The sequence below is a fragment of the Nicotiana sylvestris genome, chromosome 8 (genome assembly GCF_000393655.2).
Source record: "Nicotiana sylvestris chromosome 8, ASM39365v2, whole genome shotgun sequence".
NCBI lineage: Eukaryota > Viridiplantae > Streptophyta > Magnoliopsida > Solanales > Solanaceae > Nicotiana > Nicotiana sylvestris.
In genome coordinates this window covers 130,424,363-130,444,299 of record NC_091064.1, presented here as the reverse complement: position 1 = coordinate 130,444,299, position 19,937 = coordinate 130,424,363, and positions in this window count along the sequence as shown.

Sequence of the window (19,937 nt, the reverse complement as noted above, 5' to 3'; positions counted from 1 at the left end):
CTTGGTAATCGTTATTCATGATCTTAAATATTTGTAACCTCCAAGGTAACATTATTAACTTACTTTATTTGCTTCCAAATAGAATCTCATTTCCGAGCTTACATCAATGACTTACGATGTACTCTCACGTATGAAAACTTGGGGTGTAACATCATTCCCCCCTTTGGAACATTCGTCCTCGAATGTTGACTGATGCACTTATCAATTTCATAAACTATGGCTCTTACGAATACTTTAATGTTCATCTTGCCATCTAAGCAACAGTTTTGTGAATAAATCCAAACGCTTGGGCATTCCCCCCTTTTAGGCCTCTTTGTCACGCCATGACATGTGGTCGGAATTTTTCCAACATCGTAACATTTGCTACCTTATATCATGCAGTATGTACGACTGTGTCCTTGTATGAGCGCCTAGCAACTCGTCTTCTCTTTTTCCTCAATCTTTTAGCTAATCTCTAAGCCTCACTTTATGAACATATACAAAATTATGACAAACTGTCCCTCTAGGCATCTATAGGTGTACTGATGTCTTTCACTTGGTACTTTATCGAACTTAAAACTATTTCTATCTCTTGTTTCATAGCCTTGTATATCTATCCTTATGGATTTAATACATCTAGTTTGGTTATATTATACCATAAAACTTACTTCGGTTTATTATTACCGAGGTTTGCTACCCAACTCCAGGTTACTCTCTCGCTGCTTATCCTATATGTATAAATCTAAGTACTTTAGTGCTTCCTCATTATTATTCATCTAAGAATAACAAACAAATCTCATCTCGTACTTTGGAACTTGTACTCATCTATTGTTTATTCACCTTAATGTTGATCTATAATCTATCACTGATAAGTTGCAACCTCTTACGTAACACACTATCACTAGGGCTCACATCTTATCAGGGAACATATGAAGTGATTTTCCTGATCCACCTAGGGATAATACTATACTTCAATAACCGTATTTCATTGCATCCCAACGCGATTCATCTTATGGGGGTATTCTAATCCCGTGCAATTAATGAAATCCCTTTCTCGTTAAATCGTTACTCAATCAAATGCCTAAGTATCCTCCTCTTATCTATCACAATTAGACCCTTATTCTACTGCCAGGGCAGCATTCCATCTCTTCTAAAGGCACCTATTCTCAGACTCCTCTGTGTTCATTCAGGCTGTACCGAGCTTTTTATTACATATGGAAATCATCAGCTCCCTTGTTTTGATGGGTTTAATCCCGAGGACATACATATTCTCATCACCTTCTCACTCACCTTTTCATATCCTTACTCCTATCAACCTAAAACCTTGTTGCTCTACAATACTTTACCTTAGGACCTACACCGATCTATTTATACTACTCGCAACCTTCCTTTAACTTGCTAGCACCATAAATTTCCTTTCGTGCCTTCTCAGTTGTCCTTAAATGTAAGCAATTACTTTTGCTGGTCGTTCTATCACTTGTTGCATGAATACTTGGCTTGTCATTTTGCCCACGAATACTATAATTTCCTGTACCTCATATGATCTCAAACATCACCTTTGATGGCTTTTTTTTACCATTCATTAGCCATGATAGGTGCCACTTTCTTATGGAGTGTATACAATATTGTAGTGAGACTGTTGTTATAGGATCATTTACTCTTTAGCTCACTATGCTTAGGTGGAAACGTTCTTCCTTATTTCCTTAGCTAGTCTTTCATTGTAGTACTTAGGGAGACCTTTTGGCTCTTGTAAAGTTGCGAGCTTGATATATCGTACACCCGAAGGTAATTTTCGTTATTCTTACTCGCCTATAATAATCCTTAGTTACATAAATTTATGCCTTTGTGCTTGTAGGGTTACTTCTAAGCTCAAATTTTTATTGTCTCCTTAGTGGCACTCTCTCTTATTTTTATAAACCTTAAAATGGTACCTTTAACTGCCTCAACTCCTATCTGAATTTTTTTCAAATGATTGTGATCTCGTATCTGCGAGATTGAATTCCCTATGCTGAGATTCACTACATTTATCTTGCATGATCTATTGATTTATCTGTGACCTCTTGTCTAGCCATAACCGGGCTCTTCCTGAATCAACTACTAATTACTCGTTGGTCTATTCTCATATATATATATGTATGTATATATATATATATATATATATATATATGTATGTATATATATATATATATATATACATATATATATTCTGCATAATCACTCTTGGGATATATCCTTTGTCTTAACTTATCTCTTGCCACTAGCTCCTGATGTATCAAGTGTCCATTCACACTTATTTATCAATAATATCCTGGCTGGAAACTTTTACTGTGTCTCTCCGGTGTCGTGCTTGTATAAGGTTCTGGAGTCGCAACATATCTGCAGGAACTGAATAAATGCAACATCATCCCTTTCTCCTTTTTACCACATTCTTTCTTTACCATTTAACTGAACCGCTTAACTCCGACTTAATATCATATCACACCATATTCCCCCTTTAGGGGAGTACTAAGATTTAGTACTACGACGATCTACCTATAGTTGTTTTACCTCTTCATCTTTGGCATCTTTTTACATTATCAATGAACCTTAATCACCTTATGGTAACCTTCTGTACCAGAGATAACTAAATTTCTTACGCACGAAACTGACACCTACGGTAACTGGCACACTTAGTCCCTTAAGATTAACTCTGCTCAGAGTGCTTGCTTTAGGTAAGCGACTTCCTAAATGGCCTTTAAAGGTTATTCGTCTGTTGTCTATTCTATTATTGTTGGAGCACGATCTTTGAAATTCTCACGATGTCGACCATTATCAAATCCTCCGGTCCCTAATTCATGTTCGGTTTTATCTTGTTCACCAGCCCATACTGATTTTTATTACTCTGGGGTCTAACCTTTCCTCCTGGTAATCACGTTGAAGTCACCAACTCATTTCTCGAAATAAGAATATGACTTTATGGCTTATACTCTTTTATTGCCTTAAGGCTTGTCACCTCTTGTATTTTCCTTCACTTGACTATAGACTCTGTCATCGTGTCATATTTTGATTTACTGTTATCACCCCTATATCACATCTTACTCATGATGCTTCATTTATTTTCTTCTTATTCTCCGGATAATATTTCTTTTGTCTATCATTTTATTCTGAAAACTTCAACAAAAAGTTCTTTCCCTATAAGCTCCCCTAGCTTCATCTCACTGGCTCTTGGGAATGCCTAACATTCTTTTTTTTACTCGGGGCTAGAGTCATACTAAGGTAAATATTTGTCCCTTCTAGGATCCCACTGCCTATCTTCTGAAATTTCTGAATATTCCAGTATTCGTATCTGATTGTACTACTCTAGAGTTCACCATCTGGGTGTCTTAGAAGGAGATCTATTACCACATTTGCACCATCTTTCGGAAACGTTAGTTAATGATAACAACCTATCCACAATTTTTGGGTTACTCTAACTCCAACTGGATCCTGATATCCCATCTTTCTCTTAAATAATATCTGTTAGCTCCCATAGAACATAACTGAGATGGGTGTGGCCAATTGTACTTACCTCTGTCATTGATGAAGGTACCAAAATGCTTATATTTCTCTGCCTGATTTGAAAATATTGATAATCTTCATTATCTGGGTGCCTTGTACCCCTCTTCACCTTACTTCTTTTACTTGTTGAAACTTGTATCTAGCTTCTGAATCCCTCATAGATTTTCACCATATTCGTGAATAGATATCCTTGCCTTAAGGCTCCTTATTAAGAAGCATACACATCTTAGTACACACACGATCTGTTGAAGACCTCATATTTACTCATCATAAGTATGATGTGAAATCGAGTTCCTCTGACTCAACTCTTTCACATCCACATGTAATCTCTTACCAACTATCTTTGTGGAAGTAGGTATCGTTGTATTATGACTAAAGTCGAATTTAGGAGTTTGAATTCTTACAACTGAGCTCTACTGCACGATCTAGAGTAAGAAGAAAGAGTGACAGACCTAAATGCCCTGTAGCCTCCTGCTTATAAGTGTGGTGCACAACACACCCATAAACAAGACTCTACTAGACACGGCTTGTAGACTCCCTAGGACAAAAGTGCTCTGATACCACTTCTGTCACAACCCAAACCGAAGGGCCGCGACAGGCACCCGGTGCCTTACTCAACCGAGTACCAATGCAACATATCTTTCTTATCATATTATCATGAGTAAATGAGCCAGAAAACCCATCATGAGATAACAAGAATAAAACATAAGGGAATACGCAACATATGAAGACCCACCATGATATACAAACTTATATATGTGACATACGGGCCTATAAGGCCGACATTACCATTAGTAAACTCGAAACATAGGCCGACAAGGCCATACAAGTATCCATACACCTGATATTTTTCTACAAGCCTCTAAGAGTACATAAAATCATAAAGGTCGGGACAGGGCCCCGCCATACCAATCAATATATATCCAAAGCATACTGACCAAATAGGCAACTCCGGAGCAAGTGGAGTGCACCAACACCTTCGCTGTGCTGATAGCCTACTAGGAGGACTGTCAAGCTATCAATCGGGACCTGCGGGCATGAAACGCAGCGTCCCCAGGCAAAAGGGACGTTTGTACGAATAAAGTACCGAGTATGTTAGGCAGGAAAGCATAAACAAGAACAGTAATGTAAAGAGAGAGATAGAGGAGATACAACCTGTAACATCAGAGTGCCTCTGGGGGTTACTGATATGAAATGCATAATACATATATATACATAAACTTTTTAAAACATTCGCCTCTGTGGGCATCATCATCATCATATCGTACCCGGCCTCAAAGAGGACTCGGTAAAAGCGTACCCGACCATCATAAGGTTCGGTAGAATCGTACCCGGCCACGTGGAGCTCGGTAAACCAACTGATCAGTGGTTGCACAATAGGTGCCATACCCCGCCGACTATAGCGCGGCTCGGTAGAGTAAAATAGATACATATATATAATGCATGCTCAACTCATGGAATCACCTTCTAAACCTTTTGGAGTGACTTAAGAGCACTATGGACATCCATACCCTCAATATGAACCTTAGTAGGATTCAAGGATCATACACACTTGCTTAGAATAATTTTATAAGGAAAGAACAACATGGACAACCTTAGTTGCTAGGAGTAGATCCGTTATGAAGTAGCGTATTCATTTCACTTTAGATCATGCCAAAAGAAAGAAGAAAGTGCCTTAACATACCTTAAACCCGTTGAGTCCCTAATCCCTTCCAATCAACTCTTCAAACAAGTCAACTCAATCTATCATAGTATAAGGAGATTCAAAATCAGTGCTGAGCAAAGGCTAAGTCTATAACTTAAGCTAGTAGCTCGTTTACGTAAATTTGGGCAGCATCTCCCTTGTAACAAGGGCCTCCTCCAATACCATATACCAACAACAATTACCAGAGCAATCCATCAATACATAATTATCAATATCAAGACACCATATAACAACAACAAGTCACAACTACATTACGACGAGCGGCAAGCTCCGATTGGAATCCGTATACCCCTTATCAATCCTTATAGACTTCTTACTTCAACATAAAAGTATCATTAACATGATAATGAAGTCATTAATCAATGATTCCAGCCTTAAACCATATATTTATAACAACGAAAATAATCCACAACTTCAACTATCCTCAATTAGCAACTTTATTCACTAGTTCATGTCTAGCCCATCCATTTAACTTAATCAACATCAAGATAACCTTAGGAACAAGCAAGATCACAATATAAATACCTTATACAGTAACTTCAAGTCAAAATCCAAGTTGTATTCAGTTTACAACAACCCTTAATAGCAATACAACACCATAGAAGTGGCTTAAGCTAATCCAAGTATTATCTTGTAGTTTATCATCCTAACAACTTAACCAACATACAAGAAAGATTAAGCACAATTAGTAGGCTGTTATACTCACCTTAGACAGCAGCAACAACTTGGAATTTCATCCAAATACAGCCCACAACAATCCTCAATGACAACACAACCTCAAAGAGGTGTTGTTCTTCACTAGAACTAAGTTTTGATGTTGAAATATGGTGTAATCACTTTGGAATCACTTCAAACCCTTGTGGTATATGTTTAGGAGGGTTAGGAGAAGTTTGGAGACGAATTGTAGTTGAAAAATGAGCAAAAATAGGCGTCCAAATCGTTTATAAATTGAAGTAGGTCAACCACCGCCTAAGTGGGTCCTACTGGGAGCTGCTTGCGCGGTCTCGTGAAAACATGAATATCTCTCTACTACGATGTCGTATTAACAAACGGTTTAATGAGTTAGAAACTAGACTCGTAGACCTTAAATTTGGTAGGTATAACACCCCATGATTCCAAGTATATTTGGAGAAATTCTCAGATACATTTGACCTAAATTTCAGCAAATTTATGAATGTAACTTGTGATGACCTTTGCCAACTCTTGTTCCACAACTTGCTTGCCTTCAAAATGTAGAAAATGAATATCATACGACTAAAATAACTCATAGAATAACCTCCTTATCATGTTAATAACCCTAGTCTCACCCCAAAGTACATGTTATAACATTCGAAACTTGTCGACTTTCGACGAAACTTATTTTCTTCAATTGGTTTAGCTTCTAAGATTTCCAACCCTCTTGGTACTCGTTATTCATGATCTTAAATATTTGTAACCTCCAAGGTAACATGATTAACTTACTTTATTTTCTTCCAAATATAATCTCATTTCCGAGCTTACTTCAATGACTTACGACGTACTATCATGTATGAAAACTTGGGGTGTAACATGACCACTCACATACCAAAACAAAGGTAACAATATAGCTATTAGTACATATAGAAATCCATGAATCAGTGTAACTTTGACTTAACTAAAAGAGCAATTAAAAGAGGCTATTTCAGTATGTTCAAACCATTCCAGCACTCACTTCACATAAAAAGCTTAGCTAAGTAAAATGCTCAAGCACGCTAGTGAGGTGATAACGGAACATATTTGAAAGAATCATGGTCATAAAGATCAAATAAGCTGGAAATAAAAAGGGACACGTAACAAACAAAGCTTTTCATTCAGCTAGCCAGACAAAAGATTACAAAATGCTAAATGAACCCAAGTCAAGCAAGTGAATCCAAAATGTGTACCTTTTATCAGCAAAAATTAGACAATAAAAGCAAATAGCTTTTTGAAAACTGGTTGGAACAACAGCAGAATACAGCAGCAACAAACCCCAGAAATAAACCAAGAATTCAAATCCAAATCAAAACTGGCTTGAGACCAGGGAATCCAGCTAAAGGATCTAAGAAGATCTTCTAATTCAAACCATGTTTTCAATCTTGTAAAGAATCAGAAATGAGATGGTTTTGAAGTTTTTCCATGCTTTCTTGAATTTGAACTTTTCAGAAAGAAAATAGAACTTTGGTGCAGTAAAAATGATGCTGATGATTGCTAATAATTGTGTGTAAAAATTCAGAATGAGAGAACCTACATATATAGGCTGCCTAGTGAGGGTATCTTTTTGTCCATATTCAATTTCCTATAGCAAAATAGTACTGTCCTTTTTTCAGCCCTTGGTATAGCTGTCCCATATTTCAGCATCTTTTTATAACAACTAGGACAACTGTACATTTCTAGGAAGTTTCTGATTTTTTAGCCTAAATAAACTTTTAGGTTCAATTGAGTCCCTAAAGTTTCTATGTGTGGGCAAATCAGAACAAACAAGGATAGGCCTAGAAAGGATTGACAATTTTGGATCAAATGCCTAAAAGGATCAAATATATGCAATCTTAAACCAACAGGCGGAAATGCTTAATTAATCAAACCTAAACTAGAACTGAAGCTAACAAGTAATGCATTTAGACAGTAATCAAACAAAATCAGAGATGCAATTGAAAGGAAACAACTAGAATTCAAACCATATCAATTTGCAAGACTTAAACAACTGAAACAACAAAACCTAAAAATACTTGTTAATTCTCCTAGAATAAGCCATTGGATCAGTTTAGGAAAATAGAATAATCAATTGAAATGCTAAATCTTAGAGATGAAACCTAGGCTAACTGAAATCGAACAATTGGAAACATGTTTTTTTCTCCTTTTTTTTCTAACAAAAAAAAAACAAATATCAAACAAAGCTAAGGATCTGTGAATTAAAAGAAAACGGGTCTAGAATAACCTAACTGAAACATGCAGTCATAACAAAAATAATTCATTATGCAGAAAAGAACAAAAATAAAACTAAACAATCAAAAGAAAAGAAAGAGATTTACAGGAATTTATTTCAAAACTGAATCAATTTATGAACTCGTCCAAACTCTTCGACGCGTAAATGAACTTTAAATACCATTAATTGGATGTTCTTAATAAGAACAGTCGACTAATGGAGGTTTTAGGTTCTTTTGACCAGATACGGGCCAAGAAACGGGGGAAGAAAAAACTAGGGTTTTGAGTTTTAGATCTAAAATTAGGGCGATTCTATGCTCGTTCAAAAGGAAATATGGGGATATTCAGGGAAAGGAGGTGATTATATTGTGTGAATTTGGTGGGGTTTGGAACAGTTAGGGTTTTGACTGTGATTTTTGATTTAAGATTTGAAGATCTAGGCTGGGATTCGAGGGAGAAGGGTTGGAAATTTGGAGTGAGGAAGTTATGGGGATTTCATGATGTAAATTTGGGGAGGTTTGGTGTACCGGCGCCTCCGTGGGCGATTTTCGATGGGTGGTTGAGGGCGGAGCCGACGAGGGAATCTTAGGCGGCTAAGGTTTCTTTTGAGAGAAAGACGAAGATGAAGACTAAAGGGGTTGGGGGAGGGGGTCTGAGGTTCGGACATGTATATGTGAATGAGGGTGGAGATTCCAACCGTTGGATCATCAAAGAACAACGGTTGGGATGGATCGTGGCATAAAACGGGATCGTTTGGGTTAAGACGAGGGTGGACCCGGTATGGTTATTTGGGCCTGGGTTAATTTGGACGGATTTTGGGTAATTTTTGGGATGATTTGGGTATTAAAATCAGCCCCATTTCAAACAAATCCAATTTCTAAATTAGCCCCTTTTTATTTCCTTTTCTTTTCTTTTCTTTTTTTCTTTTTTTTAATTAAAAATCCTAAAATTAAAAACTTAAATTAATCAGAAAATGTGAAGTTAAATTAATTACCTAATTAAAAAAATTATAAAAATAACTTAATCCTAAATTAAAAAAATGAAAAAATCAATAATCTCAAAATAAAAGGGAAAAATGTAAAAATGGGCCCTTTTGTAATTTTCATTTTTTAATAAAGCAAATAATTACTGATTAATCCTAAAATGTAAAAACAAATCCTAAAAGCAATGCATGGTATTTTGTTTGGTATTTTCATGATTTAAATAAACTTAAATATGCACAAAATGCAAACAATTAGATAAAATTCTACAAAAATTCCTCAAATGGCAAATAATTAACAGAAAGCGTATTTTCTTGAGATTTTATAGGAGTATTTCGTAAAGGGCAAAAATCACATGCTCACAGCTGCCCCTCTTTTCTCGGAAACACGACTGGTTTTCGGGCAAAGACAAAAATGAGCATTTATGAGTGATTTTTGCCCGTTTGAAACACCATGAGAAGCATCTTGGAAAAAGCCTGACCGAACCTTGCTTCATAGGTTGCCTACATATCCTTACCTATAAAGGAATCAAGTTAGTATAGTTTTGGAAGTTTTGGTAGCTGAGACTACCGGGAATTGTGATTTCACTGTTGTTGCTGCTGTTTCTGCTGTTTCTGCTTGCTGAACTCCTTATTACACCAAAATGAAAGATGAAACGCTAAACTAGCTAAGCCTATCAACTAAGAGTTACAAGATTCCTATCTATAAACCTTCTGAAGCTTGATCTTGAGTCTTGGACGGTTTTTCCTACAATCTCCGACCCGAATCTTGATGTTCGTTAGTTGCAACCACTGGTTCATCTTCTTCAGCTTTTCAGATCAAGGCCGGAATGCGAAGCTTATGACTTCAACCATGGCTTGGGCAGTTCGCATCTTTTCTTCGCTTCCACACTCAGAGTTCAACTTCTTTTCCTATTTCTTATTTTCTTTTATTTGGGTTGAGACTTCTTCTTTTGGTCACCTCAAACCTCGTGCCTCACAGTAAAAACCTATTCAGGCACCAAAGAAAACAAACGAACGAAATTCTCTGCCCCATTTTTCACTAGGAAAATTCCGTGAGTTTTTGCAACAAAATCAAAGCTATTTCTTCATTGAAAGCAATAAAATCAAAATTGTGGATCCTTGGAAAAAAGAGATTATGGAGTGGAGCCCTATATTTATAATGAATTAAACTATTGATTGAGGGCCCTAAATTAGAAAGATTGCCAGGTTATGCTAGAAAAGTAACTTGGTTATGCCCGAAAAGATATAAAGGTCCTCGGGTTATGCCGAGAAGGAGAAAAGATCCTCGGGTTATGCCGGGAGGTCCACGGGTTATGCCGAAAAAGAGAGAACGACCTCGGGTTATGTCGGGGAGGTCCACGTGTATGCCGGGAAAGTCATCGGGTTATGCCGAAAAAAGGAAAAGGTCCTCGGGTTATGCCGGGGAGATCCACGGGTTATGTCGGGAAAGTCATCTGGTTATGCCGTCAAAATAAAAAGGTCCTCGGGTTATGCTGGGGAAGTCCACGGGTTATGCCGGGAAAGTTCATCGGGTTATGCCAGAAAAGGAAAAGGTCCTTGGCTTACGCCGGGAAAGTCATTGGGTTATGCCGGAAAAACGAAAAGATCCTCGGGTTATGCTAGGGAGGTCTATGGGTTATGCCGGGAAAGGTCGTCGGGTTATGCCAGAAAAAGGAAAAGGTCCTCGGATTATGCTGGGGAGGTCCACGGGTTATGCCAGGGAGGTCCATGGGTTATGCCAGAAAAAAGGAAAAGGTCCTCGGGTTATGCCGGGGAGGTCCACAGGTTATGCTGGGAAAGTTCATCGGGTTATGCCGGAAAAAGGAAAAGGTCCTCAGGTTATGCCGGGGAGATCCACGGATTATGCCGGTAAAGGTCATCGGGTTATGCCGGAAATCAACTAAGGAGTGGAACCCTATAATGGAAAGGACTACCAGGTTATGCTGGGAGCGATTAGGGAATGGGACCCTATATTGGGAAAACGTAGCTAGGGAATGGAGGCCTTATGGTTTTGAGTTTTCTTCTTATGTCTTTTCATTCTACTTTTAATACGTTTTTCAAGAGAACGCATGAAGAGTTTGAAAGGGAAGTCCCTTTTTGGGTTAACTTCTGCTGCAGGACCATTCTGGTCTCTACGCACCATGTTTTTATTGCACCTACTTCTTGCGAGGTTATCTTGGATTGAACCTGTTCTCAAATCAAAGAACAATTTGTCAGTTTGAAACGGTGGTTGGTTTTGTGGCCTTGATTGTTTTGATCACTTGATCTCGGCCCAACTCTTTTGCTGAAAACCTCTACTACTTGTTGGCTTTCTGGAAATCACTCTCTCTTCGAAAACCCAGGGATCTTGACTTTCCAAAATTTCACATGACGGTCCAACCATGTGGGGCTTTGGCCTTTTCCTCTTGTTTTGCCTTTATGGGCATTTGACTTTGGACTTCTTTTCTTTCAATAACTTTGAAATTGAGGCATCAGCCATCATGCCCAGTCGAGATCGACTTGATGCACCTGCTGAGACTGGGTGCTTTTCCTCGGATTTTGCTTTTGTTAAGTAGGACCCTGTAAAACCTATCTTGCCATATTTTATTTGTATTAGTTTCGAGGAGGTATTAGACCAAAAGAGACTCAAAGAAAAGTAAATAAAGGACAGGATAGAATTTACTAGAAGTGTCCTTTTCGGGGGAAGATAGAAGGACTTATCTGGAGTGCATGCAGACTTCAATAGATATGACATGCTTTTTGGACTGGATACTTGATCTGCGCAGCCATCCAATCTCGCAAAGACCCTTCATAATCTATATCTCAAAACTGAGAAATCTTGCTAGGACTCTTATCAGTGTTGATGGTTGTAATGAATTCCCTTTTTTCGATCAATGGCGCCCTTTGCGGGTTTTCGCCAGTGGACCTCTCTTATTTCTCTTCTGACTGTTGGCTTATAAGTGCTCTTTACGAGTTTTCACTAACAAGACTCTCATTTTTCAGTTTCTCGGCTCACCATCGCCTTATCGTGCCAGTGTGGGTTTTCACAAGCAAGACTCTCTCGTTTTATTTCTCTCATTTTGATTGCATCGGATTCGACTACCCGCGTTTTCCGATTTTGCATATCTTTTACTGATTGATCGGAAGGGCTTGAACATGGTTTGGGTAAAATAGAATTTGGGTCAAATTACAACTTTGGAACCATTCAGGCAAGATCATCGTCGAACCATTACAACATCTGCCCAAGTTTTGCTTTTGGGGGAATTTGGATTTTTGTTTTGGTGTGACTTAACCCCAGAGAAAGGCTGCCTACGTATCTTTTCGAAATCAAGTCGAACGTAGTTCAGGAAAAACTTTGTTTTTTGATTTTGATTTGATTTTTTTTCAAACATTTTCAGGTTTCAAAGAGGGTAATCAAAGAAAGGTAACCGGCTCAAAGGATTAACAAAAAGGTTAAAGTTGTTACAACCCATATCCACATGTGTTAGTTCATGCCATATATTAGTTAACATAAATCCAAGAAGGAATTATCTTTGAGATGATAAGAAGTCAATCCTATTGTTCTTAAGTGATACAAGAGTGTATAAGGGTGATTAACCAGTATTAGAAGTTAAACGAATCAAGGATGTTGTAACTCGTATTTTCAGGTAATCTAGCGGTGCTTAATACACTCAAGAGGTAATTTATTAAGGTATTTTAATCATATAATATCCGTATCATAAGTCTTGAAGTCAAACGAGTTATGAAACAAAAGTCGACAAAAGTTGTCGCAACTTAGGTTCATAATTTTACTTAAACATTAGGTCAAATGTTTCTAATCTTTTCTAATAATTTACAAGGAATTACGGGGTGATATACCAACAAAATTAAAGATCTATGAGTCTAGTTTCCAACGCATTAAACCATTCATCGATACTATCTCGGAGTAGAGAGATATTCGCGTTTTCGCGAGACCGCGCCAAGCACCTCTCTATGGGGCCCACTAAGTCGGTTTAAGATATTTGGACCTATATAGGATGCCTCCAACCCGTTTTAAGTCATTTATTTTCACTATTTTCAGACCTTAGAACCCTAGGAACATCCTCTCAAGGTTCTCTCAAGATTCAAGACCCAAAAAAGGGCAAACAACACAAATCAAGTGTCGGGAATTCCGTGGCGCTAGTAAGTCTCTTGTTCTTCTTGTTGTTGCTCATTTTTGTGTCGTTTCAGCTCGTGTGGGAGGTTGTTTTAAAGGGTTTATGTTCTGTAAATACTCCCTCATGTTCTTAATATCAATCCTAGGTGATTTCAAGCCTTCTAAAGTGATTCTAGTGCCGAAAAACACTAATTGATCGCTAGTTTCGCTTTTTTGTTGTTGTGGCAGCATTGGAGGGATATTTCATGGAAATTTAAGGTAAAATTGGAGTTGTTCTTTCTGTATAAAGGTAAGGAACCTCTTACTCTATATGTATTTAAGATTATCCAAGTTGCGGCTAAGCCATTGAAGCTAGAACTTGTGAGATATATATCGAAAGGCTTGGTAGTAATGTTATTGTTTTGTGGACTGTTTTGCGTTGTTGTTGGGCTGCGTATTTTACTACTATCTTGTGGAGTTTTGGAGGAGGAAGGGTGTGGAGAAACACCATATATATGTAGGGTTATGGGCTGATAGTTATTCGTAACATTTCCAGGTTGTTTGACACGACTACGGTGGCCGTCGTATGTATGGAGTGATTAGGCTGTGTGTGGACTATTTTGGGAGGCTCAATACGTTTATTATTGATGTTGTTTGGGCTGTTTGGTGACTGTTTTGAATGGTGTGAGGTCATATATATAGGGGAGGTGCTGTCCGTTTCATCGTAAAATAGGTTGTGGTCGATACATAATAGTTATGACGCTTAAATGATAACGATAGTATCGTTTCTCTTATTGTAGACTAAGGAGTTTTGACAATTGCATAGCTTGAGATTGGGGCAGTATATACAAGGTATGTGAGGCTATCCCTTTCCTTCTTTTGCACAACTCCGATTGTACATAATGTAATGAACGAGCTTCCAAGATACTCTACTCTTAGAAGCTAGCAGTACTTACATTGTTTTCCCTCTTATGGAACGATTGATGTTAATGTTGCTTCTCTTATTCTTATGTTATCAATGTTATTGGTACTTCCTGATTCTTATAAGGTTCATAGTGAAGAGTTAGTCCTAATAACGTGTACAGAGGATACCGACCTTACGTCACTCCGAAAGGTTTAGAATGTGATTCCATGAGTCGAGCATGCATTATATATATGTATCTATTTTACTCTACCGAGCCACGCTATAGTTGGCCGGGTACGACACCTATTGTGCAACCACTGATCAGTTGGGTTTTACCGAGCTCCACGTGGCCGGGTACGATTCTACCGAGCCTATTATGGCCGGGTACGATATGATGATGATGATGCCCACAGAGGCGAATGCTTTAAAGGTTTATGTATTTATACATATGTATCATGCATTTCATGTAAGTAGCCCTCAGAGGTACTAAGATGTTACAGGTTGTATATTCTCTATCCTTGCTTACATTACTAATCGTATTTATGGTTCCTTGCCTTACATACTCAGTACTTTATTCGTACTGACGTCCTTTTATTTGTGGATGCTGCATGTCGTGCTGCAGGTCCTGATAGACAGGCAGGTGCAGCTCCCCCACCACAGTAGACTGTCCAGTTCAGCGGTGATTGGCGAGATCCCTTCTCCGGACTTGCCTTGGTCTTGGTATGCAATTTTTGTTATAGACATTATGGGTATGTCGGGGCCCTGTTCCGGCTATGTTGCAACACTTATGTTCTTTTAGAGGCTCATAGACAGGTGTCGGCTCATGTATAGTTTGGTATGCCTTGTCGGCTAGTTTTTGTTGTATAGTCTTTCATAGTAGCGTGGTAGCTCATACCTTATATGTAGTTTCTTGATTGTCTGGTCATCCCCTGCTATGTATGTTCATGCCGTCATATTTTATTGCTGGTTGTCCATGATCTAGGTCTACCATTTATATTGATCTCGTCAGCCCTAAAAGATAATAATGAAGGTTAGATGAAATGTACGTTGGTGCTCGGCAAGTGTGGTCGGGTGCTAGTCATGGCCCTTCAGTTTGGGTCGTGACAAACTTGGTATCAGAGCAAGTCTGTCCTAGGGGTTGTCTATGAGCCGTGTCTAGTAGAGTCTTGATTATGGATGTGTAGCGCGCCACATTTATAATCAGGAGGCTACATGACATCTAGGGTTGTTACCTTCTTCCTGAATCTAGATCGTGCGTAGAGTTGAGTCGTAAGTGTTCGTCTCTAATATTCACCTTGTTTTTTTCCAGTGATGCCTTCGACTAGGAAGCAAAAGATTAGTAGACGGCTTGATACAACAGCGGGAGAGGGTACCAATCAGGTGCCCCAAGTTAGAGCAGGACAAAGTGAGGCTCAAAGTGAGATGCCCTCTCATACCTCATCTACTCCATCTCCTCCAGAGGATATTAGAAGGCACCCAGCGCCTCCAGTTCCTCCGTCTGGCACTCCAGACCAGGATATGCGGAGTGCTTTGCAGTTATTGACTAGCTTGGTAGCTGCTCAGGCTCAGAGGCAGAATACAGGTGCTGCTGAGAAACCAGTTAGTACAAGAGTTCGTGATTTTATTAATTTAGACCCTCCAGTGTTTACCGGATCAGACCCCAAGGAGGACCCACAGACTTTTATTGACCAGGTTCATCGTACACTTCGGGTTATGCATGTTAGTGATACAGAGGCAGTAGAGTTGGCTTCTTATCGGCTACGGGATTTAGCGGTTCTCTGGTATGATAGTTGGGAGAGATCCAGGGGTCCGAACCCTCCTCCAGCTGTGTGGAAGGAATTTTCTGAGGCCTTTCTTCGTCACTACTTGCCAGTTGAGATACGACGAGCTAGAGCTGATAAGTTCTTGAACCTTAGACAAGGTAATATGAGTGTGCGAGAGTATAGTATGCAGTTTGATTCTTTGGCAAGGTATGCTCCCCATATGGTGGCCGAGATGAGTGATAGGGTGCATATGTTCGTGAATGGGTTGGGACCACATCTAATAAATGAGTGTACGACAGCCTCCTTGGTGGAGGGCATGGATATTTCCCGTATTCAAGCTTATGCCCAGACCCTAGAGGATCGTAAGCGCCAGCAGAGGGCAGTTAGGGAGCAGGATAGAGGCCAGCATAAGAGGGCGAGATTTGCAGGGTATTCTGATGACTTCAGAGGCCGCATCAGGCCACAGTTTTCGAGGAGTTCGGCGCCACCTGTAGCTAGTGCTCCTCCACAGTTTCAGAGGCCTCGATATGATCGATCCTATTCTGGTCCAGGTCAGAGTTCGCGGGCATCTGGCTCGCAACATCACAGGGATACTAGTCAGATGAGACCCCCAACACCACATTGTGATCAGTGCGGCAAGGCCCACTTTGGACTGTGTCGTCGAGGTTCTGATGCATGCTATTCGTGCGGGCAGCCTGGCCATATGATGCGGGATTGTCCTAATAGAGGAGGTGATGGTATGGCTCAGCCGACTGGATCTGTGTCTGGTTCTTCCTCATCAGTTCGACCTCCAGCACGGGGTTTTCAGCAGTCGACAGGTCGTGGTAGGGGTAGAGGTGCAGTGCCGAGTTCGAGTGGTGCTCAAAATCGAACCTATGCTCTAGTAGGTCGACAGGATCTCGAGTCGTCTCCAGATGTTGTTACAGGTATTATATCTGTGTTTTCTTATGATGTATATGCGTTGATTGATCCGGGATCTACATTATCATATGTTACACCCTTTGTGGCTAATAAGTTTGGCATTGAACCTGAATTGATAAGTAAACCCCTCGCGGTATCTACTCCGATAGGAGATTCTGTGATTGCTAGAAGGGTATATAGAGGTTGCACTGTGATGATTTGTAGTCGTCAAACCTCGGCAAATTTATTTGAGTTAGAAATGGTTGATTTTGATGTGATAATGGGAATGGACTGGTTGGCCTCATGCTATGCAAATGTTGACTGTCGTACGAAGATGGTTAGGTTCCAATTTCCGGGTGAACCCGTCATTGAATGGAAAGGGAACATTGCTACACCGAAAGGTAGGTTTATTTCCTATCTTAAGGCAAGGAAAATGATCTCAAAAGGTTACATTTATCATCTCGTTCGCGTTAGGGATGCGGAGGCGAAACCGCCTACTTTACAATCAATCCCTGTGGTCAACGAATTCCCAGATGTTTTCCCAGATGAACTCCCAGGCCTTCCTCCTGAAAGGGAGATTGAGTTTAGCATTGATGTGTTGCCTGACACTCAACCGATCTCTATTCCTCCATACAGAATGGCCCCGGCAGAGTTGCGAGAGTTGAAGGTGCAGTTGAAGGACTTGCTGGATAAGGGCTTTATTAGGCCTAGCACTTCACCTTGGGGTGCACCAGTCCTATTCGTGCGGAAGAAAGACGGGTCGTTACGGATGTGTATCGACTATCGACAGTTGAATAAGTCTACTATAAAGAACAAGTATCCACTTCCAAGAATTGATGACCTGTTTGACCAACTCCAGGGTGCCAAGTATTTCTCTAAGATTGATTTACGTTCAGGGTATCATCAGGTGAGGGTTAGGGAGAAGGATATTCCAAAGACGGCCTTCCGGACAAGATATGGGCACTTTGAGTTCTTGGTGATGTCGTTCGGGCTAACAAATGCCCCAGCAGCTTTTATGGATCTCATGAATACTATATTCAGGCCCTATCTTGATGTGTTCGTGATTGTATTCATTGATGACATTCTAGTGTATTCTCGTTCGGAGGCGGAACATGCGGGCCACTTGCGGATAGTATTACAGACGCTTCAGGATCGTAAGTTATATGCTAAGCTCTCCAAATGTGAATTCTGGCTGAACTCAGTAGCATTCCTTGGCCATGTGATATCTGATGAGGGTATTAGTGTCGACACTCAGAAGATCGATGCAGTAAAGAATTGGCCGAGACCTACAACACCATCAGAAGTCCGCAGCTTCCTAGGGCTAGCAGGATATTATAGGCGGTTTGTAGAAGGATTTTCCTCTATATCATCACCATTGACTAAGTTAACACAAAAAGCTACCAAATTCCAGTGGTCTGACACTTGTGAACGTAGTTTTCAGGAGCTGAAGAATCGATTGACATCTGCACCAGTGCTCACTCTTCCTGAAGGAACAGAAGGTTATGTGGTATATTGTGATGCCTCAGGTATAGGTTTGGGGTGCGTATTGATGCAGCGTGGGAATGTGATTGCTTATGCATCAAGACAATTGAAGAAGCATGAAAAGAATTATCCAACCCATGATTTGGAATTGGCTGCAGTAATATATGCTTTGAAGATATGGCGGCACTACTTATACGGCGTCCATGTTGACATCTACACAGATCACAAGAGTTTACAATACATCTTCAAGCAGAAAGAGTTGAATTTGAGGCAGCGTAGGTGGCTTGAATTATTGAAAGACTACGACGTCGAGATATTGTATCATCCCGGTAAAGCCAATGTTATGGCAGACGCTCTCAGCCGTAAATCAATGGGAAGCTTAGTACATATTGAGGCAGGTAGATGGGGGTTGATTAAAGAGCTTCATCAGCTAGCCAATATGAGAATCAGATTGTTAGACTCTGATGATGGAGGTGTTACTGTACAGAATACATCAGAATCATCTTTGGTAGCCGAGGTAAAAGCACGACAATATGAAGATCCTATCTTAGTACGATTAAGAGAAAGCATTCAACAGTGTAAAAGTATGGCTTTTGGGATCGGAAAAGATGGGGCACTGAGATACCAGAGCCGATTGTGTGTGCCTAATGTGGCAGGGTTGCGAGAGAAGATTATGAATGAGATTCATCAATCCCGATATTCCATCCATCCCGGCTCGACAAAGATGTATCATGATGTCAAGGAGCAATATTGGTGGGATAATATGAAGAAGTCTATTGCAGAATTTGTAGCCCAGTGTCCCAATTGTCAACAAGTAAAGATAGAACATCAGAAACCCGGTGGATTGCTTCAAAATATAGAGATTCCGACCTGGAAGTGGGAGGTGATTAATATGGACTTCATTATTGGATTACCTCGCTCTTATCATAAGTTTGACTCCATCTGGGTGATAATTGATCGACTTACAAAATGTGCCCATTTTCTGCCAGTGAAGACAACTTACACGGCTGAAGATTATGCAAAGTTGTATATCAAGGAGATTGTTAGGCTTCATGGTGTGCCCATATCTATTATATCAGACCGAGGAGCTCAATTTACGGCTAACTTTTGGAGGTCTTTCCAGAAGGGTTTAGGCACACAGGTAAATCTCAGCACTGCATTTCATCCGCAGACTGACGGACAGGCTGAACGTACCATTCAGACACTGGAAGATATGCTACGAGCATGTGTTCTAGATTTTAAGGGGAATTGGGATGATCATCTTCCACTCATAGAATTCGCCTATAACAATAGCTACCATTCCAGTATTAAAATGGCCCCATACGAGGCACTATACGGGAGGAGATGTAGATCACCAGTTGGATGGTTCGAAGTCGGTGAAACAGAATTATATGGGCCAGATTTGATTCACCAAGCTATTGAGAAGGTGAAAGTGATACAGGAGCGATTGAGGACGGCACAAAGCAGGCAAAAATCTTATTCTGATGTCCAACGTCGTGATCTAGAGTTTGAGGTTGGTGATTGGGTTTTCCTGAGGATCTCACCAATGAAGGGTATTATGCATTTTGGGAAGAAAGGTAAGCTGAGTCCAAGGTATATCGGGCCGTATAAAATTCTTCGACGGATTGGACAGGTTGCTTATGAGTTAGAATTGCCATCCGAATTGGAATTTG